The sequence below is a fragment of the Cervus elaphus genome, chromosome 7 (assembly GCF_910594005.1).
Source record: "Cervus elaphus chromosome 7, mCerEla1.1, whole genome shotgun sequence".
Taxonomy (NCBI): Eukaryota; Metazoa; Chordata; class Mammalia; order Artiodactyla; family Cervidae; genus Cervus; species Cervus elaphus.
In genome coordinates, this window is record NC_057821.1 from 26,805,176 (window position 1) to 26,818,401 (window position 13,226).

The following is a 13,226-nucleotide window of genomic DNA, read 5'->3' on the forward strand; positions in this document are numbered from 1 at the left end:
TCCCCTTTGGTACTTCTACATTTCATCCTAGAGTTGCAATCTCTGCAGATGTTTTCTTCCTGTCAAGTTAAAGCTAGTGATAACATACCTCCAAAATATTGCCATTTTCAGAGTAACTCATGTAATATGTTTGTCTCAGACCGGTTCTTATCCTGTAATTTAAAACTTATTTCACTGGAATTGAACTTGAATTGAATTGAATTGAATCTTCACTTTATGGGCTTTCCCTGTGACTCAGCTAGTAAAGAACTCACCTGCAATGCAGGAGACCTGGGTTCGATCACTGAGTTGGGAAGAACCCCTGGAGAAGGGAAAGGCTACCCACTCCAGTATTCTAGCCTGGAGAATTCCATGGACTGTATAGTCCATAGGGCCGCAAAGAGTCTGACATGACGGAGTGACTTTCACTTCACTTCACTGGAAATGAATATTTTATTTCCCTTCCTTTCATGAGATTTAATTCAGATTATTTCATTTAGGCATTGGTTGAAATGTGTGCATGTGTGCCAAGTTGCTTCAGTTGTTTATGATTCTTTGCAACACTATGAACAGTAGCCAGTCAGGCTACTCTGTCCATGGACTCCTCCAGACAAGAATATTGGAGTGGGTTACCATGACCTCCTCCAGGGCATCACCCTGACCCAAGATTGAATCTAAGTATCCTGAGTTGCTTCCCTGTAACTTGGCTGGTGAAGAACCCGCCTGCAAATCAGGAGACCCTAGTTCAATTCCTGGATCAGGAAGATCCCCTGGAGAAGGGACAATCTACCCACTCCAGTATTCTGGCATGGAGAATTCCATGGACAGAGGAGCCTGGCACGACTGAGTGACTTTCACATTTTCATCCTGCATTGCAGGTAGATTCTATATCATCTGAGCCACTGGGTAAGCCCAGAGATGCATTTGTTATTGTTCAGTAACTCTGTCATGTCTGACTCTTTGTGACCCCATGGACTGCAGTATGCCAGGTTTCCCTGTCCTTCACTATCTCCCTGAACTTGCTCAAACTCATGGCCAGTGACTCAGTGATGCCACACAACCATCTCATCTTCTGTTGCCCCTTCTCCTCTCGCCCTCAATCTTTCCTAGCATCAGGGTCTTTTCTAATGAGTTAGTTCTTCACATCAGGTGGCCAAAGTATTGGAGCTTCAGCTTCAGTCCTTCCAATGAATATTCAGGGTTGATTTCCTTTAGGATGGACTGGTTTGATCTCCTTGCTCCCCAACAGACTCTCAAGAGTCTTCTCTAGCTTCACAGTTCAAAAGCATGAATTCTTCAACCCTGTTTTCTTTATGGTCCAACACTTACATCCATACATGACTATTGAAGAAACCATAGCATTGACTTTGTGGACCTTTGTAGGCAAAGTGTTGCCTCTTCTTTTTAATACACTGTCTAGGTTTGTATTAGCTTTTCTTCCAAGGATCAAGCATCTTTCATTTCATGGCTGCAATCATCATCTGCAGTGATTTTGGAGCCCAAGGAAATAAAGTCTGTCACTGTTTTCATTGTTTCCTCATTTATTTGCCATGAAGTAATGAGACCAGATACTATGATCTCTTTTTTTGTATGTTGAGTTTTTAAGCCAGCTTTTTCACTCTTCTCTTTCACTTTCATTAAGAGGCTCTTTAGTCCCTCTTTGCTGTCTGCCACTAGGGTGGTATCATCTGCATATCTGAGGTGGTTGATATTTCTCCTGACAATCTTTATTCCAGCTTGTGATTCATCCACTCCAGCATTTCAGTGATGTACTCTGCATATAAATTACATTGATATGTATATTGATATAACTCTTATCACTGAGGGCAAGCTATGCTACTTCTTTGTGTGGTGTCATTTTCAATCTTATTCTTTTTGGAACTCAGGCATATAAGAAAGCACAACATGAAAAAAGTGAAAAGTGCAAGTGTTAGTTGCTCATCATGTACAACTTTTTGTGACCCCATGGGCCGTAGCCCACCAGACTTCTCTGTCCATGGAATTCTCCAGGCAAGAATACTGGGGTGGGTAGCCATTTCCTTCCTCAGGGGATCTTTCTGAACCAGAGATGGAACATAGGTCTCTTGCACTGCAGGCAGATTCTTTACCATCTGAGCCACCAAGAAAGCCTGTATTTCCCTCTAATTGGTGAAATGGTCTTTGAAACTCATGATTCTGATTTTCAGAAACGTGTATTGGTTAAAAACCCCACAGAAAACGACGGCAGTGTTTGAAAAATGTGTCCTCCTCCATTCCTGACATGTTACTTCTTTTGGGGTGAATTTTATATTTGTTTTTTTGACTGTCAGCAAATACTAGGCAAAAAAAGGAAAATCTTGTTAATGTATTTTTCTGGGTCCTGAGTTATAGTTTCAACTGTCACTGAACATTTGTTTTCAATGCTCAATCATTATCTTCTTCAAAGTCAAGATACAAACATTTTTCTATGATTTTTCTCATCTTCTTGTCCTTTCCATGGCTGTGTGCCATATTCATTTGTTACTCAATATTCCACATTCTGTGATTAGTCTTGTTGTTGCAGTCTCTGTTAGATATTGCAATAATGAAGTTGACTGCATCTATTTAGGAAAAGGCCAGGAATTTACTAGAGCTAATAAACCAAATAATAACAACAGTAGTACATTCAATATAGATAAGGAACATTTCTCTAAATGAAAACTTTAGAACTATTATTGTAAAATTTTCCACAATTAATAACATGCTTTTATTTTTTTCCCTCATTCCCCTTTGGGAGAATAGTCTCTTAACCAGATGAGATCTCAAACACTCTGTGTGTTTGAGGGGTAGGGGTGGACATGTGTGTGTATTTGCATTTGGACACTTAAAATTTAAATATTAGTTTTATAATAAATTTTGCTTCCTGGTATACCATTTCCGTGATATTGCCTTAAGCTTCCCATTTTCATTTTTCTAAAGGAACTCAGGGGAAAAGTGTTAAGTATTTTCAAACATTTCTTACAAACCTCTCTTACATGAGTGATTTCTTGAGGCCTTGATATGCCCAATCTCTTAATCCATATACGTTTTCTTTACATTGCCCTACTTCTGGATATACTTTACCTCTCCAAATTTTAATTATAGACTTCCCATAGAGTTCTCTTCATTAATTCTCCCTTCTGAAATTTACTTCAATTCTGCCATTTTCCATTCTATATCATTTCTTTCCTGTTAACATTAACATTTAATGTTTTTTAGCAACTTATATGCTTCCTTAAAAATCGATGAGATAAAGGACATTAGGTTGAAAGGAATTGGGTTTCATCCTGTTTATCTGTCGGAAACATCCCACCATAATAAGACCTCTGTCATATTTCAATATCTAGAGCCCACACTTAGGTCAATGAGAATTCCCGAAACCTGCAGAGATTAGAGAAGATTGCTAATAAGCAGAGTGAAGGTTGCCTGTTCATTGCCTTTAAAGCCGGTATCAATTCTGCTTTCATTTCTTGATCCAGAAACTTGACACTCATTCATTGTGCCATAATACATTTCCAGGTATAATAATATTTCCAATGTTATTCTTGCAATTTTTTCTTTCCCTTTTAATTTTTAATTAATTTAATTAATTAATTTTTAATCTTTCCCTTTTATTTTTATTTTCTGTTTTGTATTTTGAATGACACAATAATGGTCAAATTTTGTCTAGTGTTTTTAGAAGAAATATATATCCCAGGAAATATTCAGTTTTTTCTAACCCTCTCTTGGTTCTTAGTATGAGAGATGAAGAAACAATTTCCCTAGTAAGCTGCCAATTTTTTTTTTTCCTAGAGCATGATTGTTGTTGTTGTTCAGTCACTCAGTCGTGCACAAATCTTTGCAACCCCATGGACTTCAGTACACCAGGCTTCCCTGTCCTTCTCCATCTCCTGGAGCTTGCTCAAACTCATCTGCATTGAGCCAGTGATGCCATCCAACCATCTCATCCTTTGTAGTTCCCTTCTCCTACTGCCTTATAGTTTTCCCAGCATCAGGGTCTTCTCTAATGAATCAGCTCTTTGTATCAGGTGGCCAAAGTATTGGAGCTTCAGCTTCAGCATCGGTCCTTCCAATGAATATTCAGGATTGATTTCCTATGGGATTAACTAGTTTGATTTCTTTGCAGTCCAAGGGACTCTCAAGAATCTTCTCCAACACCACAGTTCAAAAGCATCAATTCTCTGGTGCTCAGCTTTCTTTATGGTCCAACCCTCACATCCATACACGACTACTGGAAAAACCATAGCTTTGACTAGATGGACTTTTGTCAGCAAAGTAATGTCTCTGCTTTTTAATATGCTTTCTAGTTTGGTCACAGATTTTCTTCCAAAGAGCAAGCACCTTTTAATTTCATGGCTGCAGTCATGGTCCCTAGTGATTTTGAAGTCCATCAAAATAGATTCTGTCACTATTTCCATTGTTTCCCCATTTATTTGTCATGAAGTTTGGGATTAGATGCCATGATCTTCATTTTTTGAATGTTGAGTTTTAAGCCAGCTTTCTCACTCTCCTCTTTCATCTTCATCAAGAGGCTCTTTAGTTCCTCTTCACTTTCTGCCATTAGAGTGGTGTCATCTACATATCTGAGGTTATTGATATTTCTCCCTGCAATCTTGATTCCAGCTTGTGCTTCATCCACCCCAGCATTTCCCATGATGTACTCTGCATAGAAGTTAAATAATCAGGGTGACAATATACAGCCTTGAGGTACTGCTTTCCTGATTTGGAACCAGTTCATTGTTCCATGTCCAGGAGTTTCAGCTTCAACATCAGTCCTTCCAATGAACACCTAGGACTGATCTCCTTTAGGATGGACTGGTTGAATCTCCTTTCAGTCCAAGGGACTCTCAAGAGTCTTCTCCAATATCACAGTTCAAAAGCATCAATTCTTCAGTGCTCAGCTTTCTTTATAGTCCAACTCTCACATCCATACATGACTACTGGAAAAACCATAGTCTTGACTAGATGGACCTTTGTTGACAAAGTAATGTCTCTGCCTTTTAATATACTGTCTAGGTTGGTTATAACTTTCCTTCCAAGGAGTAAGTGTCTTTTAATTTCATGGCTGAAATCACCATCTGCAGGGATTTTGGAGCCCAGAAAAATAAAGTCTGACACTGTTTCCAATTTCCCCATCTATTTGCCGTAAAGTGATGGGACCGGATGCCATGATCTTAGTTTTCTGAATGCTGAGCTTTAAGGCAACTTTTTCATTCTCCTCTTTCACTTTCATCAAGAGACTTTTTAGTTCAACTTCACTTTCTGCCATAAGGGTAGTGTTATCTGCACATCTGAGATTATTGATATTTCTCCTGGCAATCTTGATTCCAACTTGTGCTTCTTCCAGCCCAGCATTTCTCATGATGTACTCTGGATATAAGTTAAATAAGCAGGGTGACATTACACAGCCTTGACGTACTCCTTTTCCTATTTGGAACCCGTCGGTTGTTCCATGTCCAGTTCTAACTGTTGCTTCCTGACCTGCATACAGATTTCTCAAGAGGCAGGTCAGGTGGTCTGGTATTCCCATCTCTTTCAGAATTTTCCATAGTTTATTGTGATCCACACAGTCAAAGTTTTGGCATAGTCAATAAAGCAGAAATAGATGTTTTTCTGGAACTCTCTTGCTTTTTCAATGATCCAGTGGATGTTGGCAATTTGATCTCTGGTTCCTTTGCCTTTTCTAAAACCAGCTTGAACATCTGGAAGTTCACAGTTCATGGTTCACATATTGCTGAAACCTGGCTTGGAAAATTTTGAGCATTACTTTACTTGTATGTGAGATGAGTGCAATTGTACAGTAGTTTGAGCATTCTTTGGCATTGCCTTTCTTTGGGATTGGAATGAAAACTGACTTTTTCCAGTCCTGTGGCTACTGCTGAGTTCTCCAAATTTGCTGGCATATTGAGTGCAGCCCTTTGACAGAATCATCTTTTAGGATTTGAAATAGCTCAACTGGAATTCCATCACTTCCACTAGCTTTGTTCATAGTGATGCTTCCTAAGGCCCACTTGACTTCACATTCCAGGATGTCTGGCTCTAGGTGAGTGATCACACCATGGTGATTATCTGGGTCATGAGATTTTTTTGTACAGTTCTTCTATGTATTCTTGCAACCTCCTCTTCATATCTTCTGCTTCTGTTAGGTCCATACCATCTCTGTCCTTTATTGAGCCCATCTTTGCATGAAATGTTCCCTTGAAATCTCTAATTTTCTTGAAGAGATCTCTAGTCTTTCCCATTCTATTGTTTTCCTTTATTTCTTTGCATTGGTCACTGAGGAAGGCTTTCTTATCTCTCCTTGCTATTCTTTGGAACTCTGCATTCAAATGGGTATATCTTTCCTTTTCTCCTTTGCTTTTATCTTCTCTTTTCACAGCTACTTATAAGGCCTCCTCAGACAGCCATTTTGCTTTTTTGCATTTCTTTCTCTTGGGGATGGTCTTGATCTCTGTCTCGTGTACAATGTCATGAACCTCCGTTCATAGTTCGTCAGGCACTCTATCAGATCTAGTCCCTTAAATCTATTTCTCACTTCCACTGTATAATCCACTTCCACTGTATAATGAAGAAATGGAATAGCCATCATAGTCAAAAAAAGAGTCTGAAATGCAGTACTTGGATGCAATCTCTGAAACGACAGAATGGTCTCTGCTTGTTTCCAAGGCAAACCATTCAATATTATGGTAATCCAAGTCTTTGCCCCGACCAGCAATGCTGAAGAAGCTGAAATTGAACAGTTCTATGAAGACCTTTTAGAACTAACACCCCAAAAAGATGTCCTTTTCATTATAGGAGACTGGAATGCAAAAGTAGGAAGTCAAGAAACACCTGGAGTAACAGGCAAATTTGGCCTTGGAGTACAGAATGAAGTAGGGCAAAGGCTAATAGAGTTTTGCCAAGAGAATGCACTGGTCATAGCAAACACTTTCTTCCAACAACACAAGAGAAGACTCTACACATGGACATCACCAGATGGCCAACACCAAAATCAGCTTGATTATATTCTTTGCAGCCAAAGATGGAGAAGCTCTATACAGTCAGCAAAAACAAGACCAGGAGCTGACTGTGGCTCAGATCATGAATACTAGTAACTTAGCTGTAAATGCAGACTTTTCAATAAATATGAATTATATATGATTTATTTTAGGCTTCCTTCATAGCTCAGTTGGTAAGAATCTGTCTGCAATTCTGGAGACCAGGGTTCAATTCCTGGGTCGGGAAGATCCCCTGGAGAAGGAAATGGCAACCAACTCCAGTATTATTACCTGGAGGATACAATGAACAGAGGAGCCTGGCAGGTTACCGGTCATGGAGTCATAAGAGTTGGACACAAGTTAGTGACTAATTTACATGATTTACTTTCTTTTGATATTCACATGACGTTTTCATTTTATTTTTCAGATGTTCCTAAGGAAATGAACGGTAAATTTTCTCACATTTTTTGCCCCATTATTTTTAGTGATTCCTAACATTCCCTATCTTTTCTGTCTATATGCCATCAAATTATTTGTCTATCCCCTCTTCCCTCTCCAATTTTTTGTTTATGGACTAGTCTTGGATTAATTTCTTCCAACTCTTTCCCCCTACTTCCACCACTTCTCATTCCTTTTTTCATTACATATATCTTCTTCTCTGTAGACATTAGGTGTGTTTTTTGTTTGTTTGTTTGTTTTAATTTGTGTCTCCAGAGAATTGCTGTGATTTGTTCAGGCTATTAGTAGCCATGGGGGTTATTAGGCTAATCAAGACATTGTTTCCATCTTATATATATTTTCAGCAAAATGGCCATTGATATAAAATTTCTGAGACATTTCAAGCTCAAAGGCAAATAACTATGCCATTAATACTAATATGTATTCAAAACTTGAGTGAAAATTCTGAATTGACAAGACTGGGAGCAGACTGTGGCTCAGATTGATAGCTTACCGTGAACAATGTCAGATTCCTGATGTCCAAAGAAAATTTAGCTTCAAGACAAGGGAACAGGCTTGATCACTCAAGAACTTTTTTTTTTTTTTTTCTTTTTTTTTTTTTTTTTATTTCAACTACAGAGGGCAGGTCTTTATTCCCAATCCCGATCCCCCCTCCCACCTCCCTCTCCACCCGATTCCTCTGGGTCTTCCCAGTGCACCAGGCCGGAGCACTTGTCTCATGCATCCCACCTGGGCTGGTGATCTGTTTCACCATAGATAGTATACATGCTGTTCTTTTGAAATATCCCACCCTCACCTTCTCCCACAGAGTTCAAAAGTCTGTTCTGTATTTCTGTGTCTCTTTTTCTGTTTTGCATATAGGGTTATCGTTATCACCTTTCTAAATTCCATATATATGTGTTAGTATGCTGTAATGTTCTTTATCTTTCTGGCTTACTTCACTCTGTATAAGGGGCTCCAGTTTCATCCATCTCATTAGGACTGGTTCAAATGAATTCTTTTTGACGGCTGAGTAAAATTCCATGGTGTATATGTACCACAGCTTCCTTATCCATTCATCTGCTGATGGGCATCTAGGTTGCTTCCATGTCCTGGCTATTATAAACAGTGCTGCGATGAACATTGGGGTGCACGTGTCTCTTTCAGATCTGGTTTCCTCAGTGTGTATGCCCAGAAGTGGGATTGCTGGGTCATATGGCAGTTCTATTTCCAGTTTTTTAAGGAATCTCCACACTGTTTTCCATAGCAGCTGTACTAGTTTGCATTCCCACCAACAGTGTAAGAGGGTTCCCTTTTCTCCACATCCTCTCCAGCATTTATTGCTTGTAGACTTTTGGATAGCAGCCATCCTGACTGGCGTATAGTGGTACCTCATTGTGGTTTTGATTTGCATTTCTCTGATAATGAGTGATGTTGAGCATCTTTTCATGTGTTTGTTAGCCATCTGTATGTCTTCTTTGGAGAAATGTCTGTTTAGTTCTTTGGCCCATTTTTTGATTGGGTCATTTATTTTTCTGGAATTGAGCTTCAGGAGTTGCTTGTATATTTTTGAGATTAATCCTTTGTCTGTTGCTTCATTTGCTATTATTTTCTCCCAATCTGAGGGCTGTCTTTTCACCTTGCTTATAGTTTCCTTTGTAGTGCAAAAGCTTTTAAGTTTCATTAGGTCCCATTTGTTTAGTTTTGCTTTTATTTCCAATATTCTGGGAGGTGGGTCATAGAGGATCTTGCTGTGATTTATGTCGGAGAGTGTTTTGCCTATGTTCTCCTCTAGGAGTTTTACAGTTTCTGGTCTTACATTTAGATCTTTAATCCATTTTGAGTTTATTTTTGTGTATGGTGTTAGAAAGTGTTCTAGTTTCATTCTTTTACAAGTGGTTGACCAGTTTTCCCAGCACCACTTGTTAAAGAGGTTGTCTTTTTTCTATTGTATATCCTTGCCTCCTTTGTCAAAGATAAGGTGTCCATAGGTTCGTGGGTTTATCTCTGGGCTTTCTATTCTGTTCCATTGATCTATATTTCTGTCTTTGTGCCAGTACCATACTGTCTTGATGACTGTGGCTTTGTAGTAGAGTCTGAAGTCAGGCAGGTTGATTCCTCCCGTTCCATTCTTCTTTCTCAAGATTATTTTGGCTATTCGAGGTTTTTTGTATTTCCATACAAATTGTGAAATTCTTTGGTCTAGTTCTGTGAAAAATACCGTTGGTAGCTTGATAGGGATTGCATTGAATCTATAGACTGCTTTGGGTAGAATAGCCATTTTGACAATATTGATTCTTCCAATCCAGGAACACGGTATGTTTCTCCATCTGTTTGTGTCCTCTTTGATTTCTTTCATCAGTGTTTTATAGTTTTCTATGTATAGGTCCTTTGTTTCTTTAGGTAGATAAACTCCTAAGTATTTTATTCTTTTTGTTGCAATGGTGAATGGTATTGTTTCCTTAATTTCTCTTTCTGTTTTTTCATTGTTAGTATATAGGAATGCAAGGGATTTCTGTGTCTTAATTTTATATCCTGCAACTTTACTATATTCATTGATTAGTTCTAGTAATTTTCTGGTAGAGTCTTTAGGGTTTTCTATATAGAGGATCATGTCATCTGCAAACAGTGAGAGTTTCACTTCTTCTTTTCCTATCTGGATTCCTTTTACTTCTTTGTCTGCTCTGATTGCTGTGGCCAGAACTTCCAACACTATGTTGAATAGTAGTGGTGAGAGTGGGCACGCTTGTCTTGTTCCTGATTTCAGGGGAAATGCTTTCAATTTTTCACCATTGAGGGTGATGCTTGCTGTGGGTTTGTCATATATAGCTTTTATTATGTTGAGGTATGTTCCTTCTATTCCTGCTTTTTGGAGAGTTTTAATCATAAATGAGTGTTGAATTTTGTCAAAGGCTTTCTCTGCATCTATTGAGATAATCATATGGTTTTTATCTTTCAATTTGTTAATGTGGTGTATTACATTGATTGATTTGCAGATATTAAAGAATCCTTGCATTCCTGGGATAAAGCCCACTTGGTCATGGTGTATGATTTTTTTAATATGTTGTTGGATTCTGTTTGCTAGAATTTTGTTAAGGATTTTTGCATCTATGTTCATCAGTGATATTGGCCTGTAGTTTTCTTTTTTTGTGGCATCTTTGTCTGGTTTTGGAATTAGGGTGATGGTGGCCTCATAGAATGAGTTTGGAAGCTTACCTTCATCTGCAATTTTCTGGAAGAGTTTGAGTAAGATAGGTGTTAGCTCTTCTCTAAATTTTTGGTAGAATTCAGCTGTGAAGCCATCTGGTCCTGGGCTTTTGTTTGCTGGAAGATTTTTGATTACAGTTTCGATTTCCTTGCTTGTGATGGGTCTGTTAAGATCTTCTATTTCTTCCTGGTTCAGTTTTGGAAAGTTATACTTTTCTAAGAATTTGTCCATTTCATCCAAGTTGTCCATTTTATTGGCATAGAGCTGCTGGTAGTAGTCTCTTATGATCCTTTGTATTTCAGTGTTGTCTGTTGTGATCTCTCCATTTTCATTTCTAATTTTGTTAATTTGGTTTTTCTCTCTTTGTTTCTTAATGAGTCTTGCTAATGGTTTGTCAATTTTGTTTATTTTTTCAAAAAACCAGCTTTTAGCTTTGTTGATTTTTGCTATGGTCTCTTTAGTTTCTTTTGCATTTATTTCTGCCCTGATTTTTAAGATTTCTTTCCTTCTGCTAACTCTGGGATTCTTCATTTCTTCCTTCTCTAATTGCTTTAGGTGTAGAGTTAGGTTATTTATTTGGTTTTTTTCTTGTTTCTTGATGTAAGCCTGTAATGCTATGAACCTTCCCCTTAGCACTGCTTTTACAGTGTCCCATAGGTTTTGGGTTGTTGTGTGTTCATTTTCATTCATTTCTATACATATTTTGATTTCTTTTTTTATTTCTTCTATGATTTGTTGGTTATTCAGAAGCGTGTTATTTAGCCTCCATATGTTTGAAGTTTTAACAATTTTTTTCCTGTAATTGAGATCTAATCTTACTGCACTGTGGTCAGAAAAGATGACTGGAATGATTTCAATTTTTTTGAATTTTCCAAGACTAGATTTATGGCCCAGGATGTGATCTATTCTGGAGAATGTTCCGTGTGCACTTGAGAAAAAGGTGAAGTTGATTGTTTTGGGGTGAAATGTCCTATAGATATCAATTAGGTCTAGCTGGTCCATTGTGTCATTTAAGGTTTGTGTTTCCTTGTTCATTTTCTGTTTAGTTGATCTATCCATAGTTGTGAGTGGGATATTAAAGTCTCCCACTATTATTGTGTTACTATTAATTTCCTCTTTCATACTCGTTAGCGTTTGCCGTACATATTGTGGTGCTCCTATGTTGGGTGCATATATATTTATAATTGTTATATCTTCTTCTTTGATTGATCCTTTGATCATTATGTAGTGTCCTTCTTTGTCTCTTTTCACATCCTTTATTTGAAAGTCTATTTTATCTGATATGAGTATTGCGACTCCTGCTTTCTTTTGGTCTCCGTTTGCATGAAATATTTTTTTTCAGCCCTTCACTTTTAGTCTGTATGTGTCTCTTGTTTTGAGGTGGGTCTCTTGTAGACAGCATATATAGGGGTCTTGTTTTTGTATCCATTCAGCCAATCTTTGTCTTTTGGTTGGGGCATTCAACCCATTTACATTTAAGGTAATTATTGATAGGTGTGGTCCCGTTGCCATTTACTTTGTTGTTTTGGGTTCACGTTTATACAACCTTTCTGTATTTCCTGTCTAGAGAAGATCCTTTAGCATTTGTTGAAGAGCTGGTTTGGTGGTGCTGAATTCTCTCAGCTTTTGCTTATCTGTAAAGCTTTTGAATTCTCCTTCATATCTGAATGAGATCCTTGCTGGATACAGTAATCTAGGTTGTAGGTTATTCTCTTTCATTACTTTCAGTACGTCCTGCCATTCCCTTCTGGCCTGGAGGGTTTCTATTGATAGATCAGCTGTTATCCTTATGGGAATCCCTTTGTGTGTTATTTGTTGTTTCTCCCTTGCTGCTTTTAATATTTGTTCTTTGTGTTTGATCTTTGTTAGTTTGATTAATATGTGTCTTGGGGTGTTTCGCCTTGGGTTTATCCTGTTTGGGACTCTCTGGGTTTCTTGGATTTGGGTGGCTATTTCCTTCCCCATTTTAGGGAAGTTTTCAGCTATTATCTCCTCGAGTATTTTCTCATGGCCTTTCTTTTTGTCTTCTTCTTCTGGAACTCCTATGATTCGAATGTTGGGGCGTTTCACAGTGTCCCAGAGGTCCCTGAGGTTGTCCTCATTTCTTTTGATCCTTTTTTCTTTTTTCCTCTCTGCTTCATTTATTTCCACCATTTTATCTTCTACCTCACTTATCCTATCTTCTGCCTCCGTTATTCTACTCTTGGTTCCCTCCAAAGTGTTTTTGATCTCATTCATTGCATTATTCATTTTTAATTGACTCTTTTTTATTTCTTCTATGTCTTTATTAAACAGTTCTTGAATCTTTTCAATCTTTGTTTCCAGGCTATTTATCTGTAACTCCATTTTGTTTTCAAGATTTTGGATCATTTTTATTATCATTATTCTAAATTCTTTTTCAGGTAGATTCCCTATCTCCTCCTCTTTTGTTTGACTTGGTGGGCATTTTTCATGTTCCTTTAACTGTTGGGTATTTCTTTGCCTTTTCATCTTGTTTAGATTCCTGTATCTGGAGTGGGCTTTCTGTATTCTGGAGGTCTGTGGTTCCTTTTTATTGTGGAGGAGTAACCCAGTGGGTGGGGTTAGACAATTGGCTTGTCAAGATTTCCTGGTTAGGGGAGCTTGCG